Raw genomic sequence first — 9073 nt, 5'->3', positions numbered from 1 at the left:
CAAAATAGTCTGTAGTAAAAAAGGCGGTGAGCTGTTGCTGCCTCAGTTTGTATATCGCTTACGAGCAGTGCAATCTCGCATCCGCTTTAGCATTAGAAGCTCCTTTTGGCAATGTTTCAACCCGACTCTTGGAATAAACCATCAAATTATCTAAGTTCATTACTGCTTCTGTGTGGGTCATAACCACAGCTGGTTCATCAACACTGTCTGAATCCTCTTCATTTAAATTTCCTGTAACACTCCATTATCCACGTTTTCCTCTGTGATTGCTTTATAACTTCCCGTAATTGTTAATGTGGAATCACAGAGGAAAACGTGGATGTCTTCTACATTAACATTTGAACAGCCATCAATATTTTTAAAAATGTCTATAAAATATTCTTCAATTTTGTTGCCTGGCAATTCACACACACCAGGCCACAACTTTTTCCATGACTTAAAGTTTCTCAACCTGGTCCCAAGTTTCTGAAATCATGTATATAACAGTCTTTATGTTAAAAGATATCAACACCTCTACCACACCATGCTCTCCTTCGTCCTGTAGCAGTTGACTTAGCATTTGCCTTTTTTACAGTTTGTTTTTTATTTAACTCCTTGGTCCATCGGTTGAACGAGAGAAATTACAGTATGTGGTTAAAAGTCACTAAAATGTCTTCTTTGACTAGTTATTGACAGACGGTTGCGAAGGTGCATTGTCAGTTAACATAACTGCCTTGTTGGGAAGACCATAGTTCTTCAAATATTTTTTTTACTGGTGCAAAATTTTTGCAAAACCATTGTTTGAAAATGTCAGTAACCATCTTTAATGTGAGCTGTAAACGAAGGCAGTTTTACCCGTTTCACATTTTTCAATGCAAGGAGATTTTGTACTTCCCTATTATGAGAGAAATTTAGTGTTTTTCTTATGTATAATAGCAAGTTATTATGGTGAGGCAGGCTTTCTCCTTTTTTTTTTTTTTTTTTTTACTATTTTGCTGCATCTCCTAATTTTGAGGTTTATTTTTCTCTGTAACATCCGGTAAAATAAACCGGATTCCTAGGCACTGTAAACTTGATCTGCAGTCAGTTCTTCCCTTTTTAAGAAAGTCTTCATAATATTTGAAAACTATTTCTGCCCCTTCAACATCACCTGACAAGCTTTCTCCAGTAATTGTAAGTTGATGCACTCCATGCCATTTTTTCCATCTGTCCAAGCATCCCTGGCTAGCGATAAAACTCGGGTCTCCATGGTGCAACTATTTGTTCATAATCAATGCTTTCTGGTGGATGATGTGGCCAGAAATCTGCAAACCACCTTCTCTTTCAGCAAAAAATGCTTCATCCAGAGTTTCTAGTTTAGCAATTTTTGCTTTACATGATTATCCAAACTGTCCTTAGAAATCATTTCGAAACTAAAGTCTTCAGCATGTTTTCTGTTCCTTTTACAATCAGATATGGTTGATGTTCCTTCTCCAAACTCAGCAGCAATGTTCTTTATCGTTTCTCCCGTATCTATCCTTGTCAAATCTTCCAACCTTTTTTTACATAGTCACAATAATGTTTTAAGTTTTACCGTCATCGCGAACAACGTGTTAACGAAACACAATGAAACTGTACTTCGACAGTGACACAAGGAAACACACAAACACTTACGAGATTGCAGCACAGCTGAGTAATGTTGTTTCTAGGTCAGTATCAAGTGCGTGGTGTGGGAGGGGAATGAGAGGGTTGAGTCACCAGTTTGCTGCATAACAACAGCAGGCGGGGGCGTGGAATAAGCTTGCCTGCTGGCAAGTGAATTCCAGTAATGTACCTACTGAGAATAGCGATTTATTCTCTGGAAAACAAGTCTTCGTTTACTAACAACATAATTTTTTTCTCCGTAACTGGTACGGGTTATCCGGACGCGCGGGTTAAAGTGGTTCTACTGTATGTGTTTGTGTATACACTAGTTTAATAACTTATGTTTAGTGATAGCATGTAATGAATTACAAGTTATCTGTAACAGTTACTTCATGAGTAATTTTTACTTGAAATTCATCACATTTAAAAAAAAAAAAATAGTTCCTACATGAAATACACTTGTGATAAAAGATAACCTAACATTACTATTATTCCATGTTGGGTAAATTTCCTTGTTATGATATAACAATTGATTTGGATTTGGATAATAATTGAGACATCTTTCTGTTTAAAAGCTGCATTGGCTGTACACACATATAAAGACTACAATACATTATCTTGAATGTGTTTTTCTCACGGCCTTACAATTAAAAACATTGTGACTTGACTTTAAATGGTTACCGCCATGCTTATTCTTACAGAGTTCTATACAATTCACAATGGAAAGTTGAAGTGTTTACATTACAACAAAAAACCAATCAGAGCCTAGAAGGCTGATTTGTTTATGCAGTGTTGGGTAGAAGACAGTATGTGATTTGTATTTGAAGTACGATCGTGTTCAGGAATACGGTCTTGCTGGATTAGAAATACATATTGTACAATTATTTAACACCAATATAGTTTTAACTGGAAATATATTTAAAAAAAATTAATATACAGAACAATTATATTAAAAAAAACTTTTAATAAGTTGCTCTAGGGCTGTTCACTGTATGTACAGGTATAATCAGTAGAGGCTGGTGATGTTAAATTATGGGTGTGCACACACTCATACTGCTTATCTTGGAGTTGTGAAAGATATATTTCGTTTATTACACAAACTCATGTCTGTATTTGTAGCCCGAATTAACACAACGAAGCTTATTGAGCAGACTAGTTGTTTTTTAAGAGATTTTAAATTGTAATTCAAAATGGTAGATCGCTGATCAAGCCTCACATAAATAATAAAAAATTATGTTTGATGTTCTTGATTTTTTCAAATTTGTGGCTGGGGTTAAGCTTATCAAAGTGTTGCACCTGAAAGCAATGTGAAGCTAAAAAATATGATTTTACAAACTTTAATGCTACAAAGGTATTGAACCATTATTTATTTGTATAAAAAATCCATTCTTCTGGTTTTCAGCTGAGCAAACTTGTTGATGACTCTATGATTAAAATCATGCATGCTATTTATTAGAGTCTTTTCTATTGACAACATTGCTAAAGCAGTAAGTCTTTCTTCTGACATAGTGTTCCGAAGAAAAGTCTTGACCCTCTTGAGAGTAGAGAAGCACCGTTCAGCTTCACTTGTTGTCATGGGAGTTGTTACAATAATCCTCAGAAGACTATTAAGTTGAGGAAATGTGTCCTGGTCCAGATTATTGCTCAATAGAAACTGCAGTGTAACCAAAGCACCATCAGCTTGATGAAAGTCATTCCTACTATACAAAACTTGCAGCTCTGTTCGCAGTTGCTCCTTTGATAGAAACGGGTATGTTTCAAGAGCTACTCTAAATTCTTCTTCTAGAAATGCATTTGAAAACACTGGAAAACTATTGACGTGAAGAAGTTTAAAAACTATCAAATGACCATTAAACAAAAATCTATCTTTAATGCCAACAATAATTGCATCGCAGACTTCTTTAGCATTTCCAGTTATGGATGTAAATGATAATTTTCACCTTTTGTTTTGATCAGTTTGCTCCACTGAAGTACACATGTCCTCCACTTTATCTCTAGCAACCTGTACATAACTTGCAAACTGCTCAATACATGTTTTGATTTTTCCAGAGTCAATGTCAGTGGTTTGCAGTCGTTTGAACAAAACGTCAGCATGCGGCATGATACGATAAAAAAACTCTAGCCAAAATAAAAATACTGGGTCGTGTAAATTAGAAACAAGTCCACTGCTTTCTCGTCGTGTTTTGTCTTCTACTCGCTCTGAATTACAGATATCTTCTAAGCACTCAATCAGCTCGTTCTTTTGCTCAAATACAGTGTTAACTGCCCAAATGTTGAAAACCCATCTTGTGGCTGCCATTCTTGGCAGTCTCTTTTTCACAACACTGTCAATTAGTTTTGTCCTCTGCGAAGACCGAGTAAAGAATGCTGGGAAACCTGACAAATTGTAAAAAAATATTTTCACAGAACTGTTTATGGCTGCAGCTTTCTGCAAAACTAAATTAAACTGATGAGCATAGCAGTGAATGTAATATGCAAAAGGATACTGTTCTCTCATTTTTGTTTGCACTCCATTAACACGGCCACTCATGACAGCAGCACCATCATAGCACTGCGCAATTAATTTTGTCTTGTTCTCTCCCAGTTGTGAGTCTACTTCTGAATAAACAGCTTTGTATATAGATTCAGCATCTAAACCTTCTGGATTAAAAAACCACCAAAATCTCTCAAAAATGATGCCATTTCTCTCGTATCGAAATACTAGCTAGGGCATCAGTTATACTAATAAGAGGTGGTGGTGCTGGAATGGTGAGACGGTTTATGGGCTTGAAATTAACACAGAACCTCAGAGTACCATCCTTTTTGGTAGCCATGACGATGCGTAGGGGGAGGAGCTTGGCTCGATATTACTGATGAATGCACAACAGTGATACATTGCTCTTCGTGCTGTGCATGGCAATATATTAATTAAAGTTCTTATATTTTCATATCCTTGGTTATTTAGTAAAATAGCATAATGACTGTTTATAAGACCACAGCATTACAGAACTTAACTCATATTTTATATTTATACCTGTTTATGTTATTTTTTTATAGTACGTGATGCAACACTTGAAAATGTAATTTTTAAAATGAAGAAAAAAATTAGTTTCCCGGAAAACATCCATAAATGTGTGAGATAATACAGAATTAACCTAGCTTCTCATTTTACACTTCACATTTTGGTAGGTTTATTGTTTTAGACCAAGAATTAATATATGATGGTACAAAAAAGGCATTTTAAATTGTTCCCTAATGAATGTTTTTTCCACCCTTTGTTTACATTTGATTTAGTTGATTTTTAGTTAAAATCGTGACACTAATCAGCATTTTCAATCAAAATTTAACTCATGAAAAATATTGAAATATTAAATTCAATGTAAGTAATTTATTTAGTATGATGTTTGTACCACAAACTAATTAAAAATAAGATTGGAAAAAGTTTACTTTTTTAGTCTTGCAACTGTTTTTAGTTAAGTACACATCATTACATTAATCCCTTAGAACATTTTTCTAATGCAGAAATACAGATTTATTTTATTTGTTCCAAAAAGTTAAACTTGCTTAATACAAATCATTATAGTGAAAAAGTGCATCATGTATCAATCAAAATTACACTGTTTTGGAGAAATTATTATTATTGAAAATTTTAGTATCATTTTGTGCATTAATATGCCATCTTTTATAATAAACAGATTTCATAAAAAATAAAAACAAACACCAAAATCTCCTGAAAAAAACCGTAAAATCTTGTCTATTGATAATACAGCTGAAAAGAATTCCAGCCTTTGATCCTGCTGGGCATTACAGATATCTGAACACGTTTGAATTCTAAGTTTTTTCTTATTTAGTATTGCAATGTGTCTGCATTCTTTGTCAGGAAGATTTGGTAGTTTGAATATAATCAAGGTTGTAGAGATGATGAGGTGAAAATGGTGACCTCGAAAACAAGAGAGTTTTGCATGAAAAATGTAATTTAATAGTGTGTAGTTCTTGAATAATTAGTTAATACATTAACAGTGTGTGTAATATTTGGTGACTCATTTCATAAAAAATAATAGGCTTGCATAACATTTTTGGATGATACAGATTCATATTTGGGGAAAAAAATTGGATTCACCCCATCCATATAAATTATTAACCTACAAATGGAGAGCATAATTTAACAAGGTTTGGAGCAGAAAATCAAAGTCGCTCAATGTAAAGTTGAAATTGTTAAATACTTGATATTTTATCAAATTAGGTTCTCATTTGAAAGAATTATTGAACATTATCAGCTAATCAAAGGCCACCAAGAGGAATCCAGATGGCAAGCAATATAACTTTGCATATAATTCCTTAATTAATAAAATAAAACTTAGGTAGGTACCTACCTAATATCTGACTTCAAATGTAAATGCTAAACCAACGACAGAATGTCAAATGAAATTTAAATTACAGTTAAAGGGTATTGAATTCAGGGGCGTAGCCAGGGGGAGGGTTTTAGGGGTTCAAACCCCCCCCCCCCCCCCAGCACCAAATATTTAATTAATTTCTTATTCATCACTCAAACAAATTTCATATTAAAATTAATAACATTTTTACCATTACAATATTTAAATTTAAGTACCAAAAACTGCTAAAATAGCACTATTTTACACCTTAAAATCCAAATTTTCCCGGGGGAGGACCCCCCCTCCCCCCACCGTATTAAAGCGGGGGGGGGGGGGGGGGGGGGGGGGCGCATGCTTCTTAACACCCCCCATACACAAATCCTGGCTACGCCACTGATTGAATTAAGTACTTTACATTGAGATATGCATTAAATAAAAAATATCAAATTATTCAACACTGGCATAGAGCAAGAAACACAATTAGTTGCTACCATTACAAATAGTTAATTGCAGTTATAATTTACTATTTAAAATTTTATTTTGGGCCAGTAATCAAGAGAGTAGCCAGCTTAAATTGACAGAAAAGTAGCATGAAGGGGGGAAATTTTTCAGAAATTAACCTCTTTCCTGGAGGAGAGTCCATGGGTCTCATACATTCAATAACAAATTTAAAAAAAATTAATTGATCTCAAATGTAAGTACAGTATTAGATAGAAACTTTATAACTACTGCAGCTTGCTTGTAAAAACTGATTTAAACCTTAGTCACACTTTGTCAATTCTTAAGATATATGTACTATTATAATTAATGTTTTTATTGTAATATAGTCAAACACCCAGGAAAAAGTCAATGAAATTAAAAAAAAAAAAATATTTTGTTTTGTTAAAACAAACACAAACTTTCACTAGCTGAAAATGAAAATAAAACTATTTTTCTGCCATCCGTACTAGGACTTATTTGAACAAGGCAGGCACTATCTGTACACCATTAACTTTTAAACCCTTCCGAATATATAATATTATCAGTTTCCAGATAATACCTTGACGTCAACCGGGCCTGCGCCCCAGAAGCCTGGTCAGCCTCCGCCACCTTTCCCCTCACCCGCCGTCCCACTTCCTGTACTGGCAGCCGCTCCGTCTTGAGTACGTAGTCGGGTGGTTGTGTTTGAATAGCGCGCCACGGACGTCTAGAGGGCGCTGTAGCAGCAGAGCGCCACACCCCTTTAACTAGAGATAAACATTGTAGTTCTTTTTTGCGTATTTTTCCCCACGTGGCGTGTGACGGCAGATCGGCCGGGAGTGTTTTATGTACTTTAAGTAATTAATATTTAGTTAGGCATAAACAACGAATAGACGTACCGAGCATGCACGAGGCGAACCGAAGCTCGCCGAAGCCGGATTGGTTATCATTAATAATAAATTGTTGTAATTTTAGTTAATAGTTTTTATCATGTATTAGGTGTAATCTAATTATTAAGAGTGTTTCATGTTTCACCTGTAGATTCCTGTGGCATGTAATTGTAAATAGGTATAACGGTAAATGGTTCGGCGCGAAGACGCCATGTTAGGCTAGCAGAGCCCTGAGCTCAGCCCAGTCCTTCGCCAGCACCGACAGAGAGTAGACGCATCAGCACCCCGGGGACCTCACCGCTTGCCTGCACTGCTGAGTAATTCTGTTAAATCTTAATCATCTTAAATCTTTCGTTCGTAATTCCTCAGGGCTTCTCTCGGTCGGGGGGAATGTTTAAATAATTGTATGAGTGACCACTATGGTCCTTTTTATGCTAATTACCTAATTGTAGAGTGTGACCACGTGGTCAGGTCGCACCACGCGAACCGATTCGTGCCGCAGGCGTTGTGTGATATAATCAAAGGTGTAGGCGAAGTAGCAACTATACGATTTTATTTGTATTTGTTTATTTCAACATCCTGAGTCTGACGGCGTGTGGGACGCCGTAAGAGCCCATTGCGTAGGTGAAGAGCGTACCCGACGCTGAGAGCGGACCAGTAGCGAGTACTAGGATTGGCTTTAGGGGGTTAAAATCACACCTCACATGGGCGACGTCACGGCCCTGAAAAAGAGTCTCTCCCGGGTCCGTGCCCCTTGCACGGTGGCGCCCACAAATTAATCTCAGTACACGTATCGACGCGAACCCCCGCATAGCATAAGGACAGTTAGGCCGCGGCCATGTCAACCTACAAGGATGAAGTTACTGATTACTTCAGGCAGGTGATTTAAAAATATAGTGGTTACAAACTGCAAAATAAATTTTTTTCACAAAGGCCAAGCCATAAAAGGGCAGTCCTTTGACATAATGCTACACGATGCTCCAAATTCTGAAATATTATTGGGCATGACATCACTCTGGCCTGCTGTGAAGCTATGGTCGAATTGGCCAACTTTGACCTTTGGGGTCAGTCGGACGGCCAGCATGGCATAAATGGTTGGCAGTTTCTTAGTGACATAATGGATGACATACACCAAATAAATATATTTACCTGATGTACAGAAGGGCAATAGACACAATATAAAAATATAATCTATGAAATAAAAAAAATTATTAAACAAAATAAAATATGTTGGCTTGTTAAAAACCAGCACAAATTATTGCTTGCTGAAACTGAAAATAAATATGATTATGCTGCTACCCATACTAGCCGCCAGCAGCATCACAGGGGCGTCTACCAGCACCATCCTATTGGCCGAGCCTCAAGCATGGCTGAATATCTGAAAAACCAAAGATGTGGGAACTTCAATCGCCATTAATACAATTTAGTTTCGTTTACTTTTTAGATTTCTGTTTAATTTTCAATGGAATGAAGTGCCTTAAAGGAAATCAGGCTGGTGGTTTTAGTGTGACCATCTACTTATGTGTTGCTTATGATGTTCAGTGTATTGTGATTTTTAGGACAATGAATAACTTATTAATCACATTACATATGTACCTACCAAAGTTATTGTATTTAAATTATATATGATATTTGGAATAAAGTATTTTTGTGAACATGTATTTCTTTAATTACTACAGGTTATGTGGAGTAATCCTTATTGAGAATCTTACATAATTTGATGAAGCGCTCATAATTTGTGCTATGATATTAGGTATTGCATAAGCAGTT

The sequence above is a fragment of the Bacillus rossius genome, chromosome 1 (genome assembly GCF_032445375.1).
Source record: "Bacillus rossius redtenbacheri isolate Brsri chromosome 1, Brsri_v3, whole genome shotgun sequence".
NCBI lineage: Eukaryota > Metazoa > Arthropoda > Insecta > Phasmatodea > Bacillidae > Bacillus > Bacillus rossius.
This window is presented reverse-complemented; position numbering follows the sequence as displayed.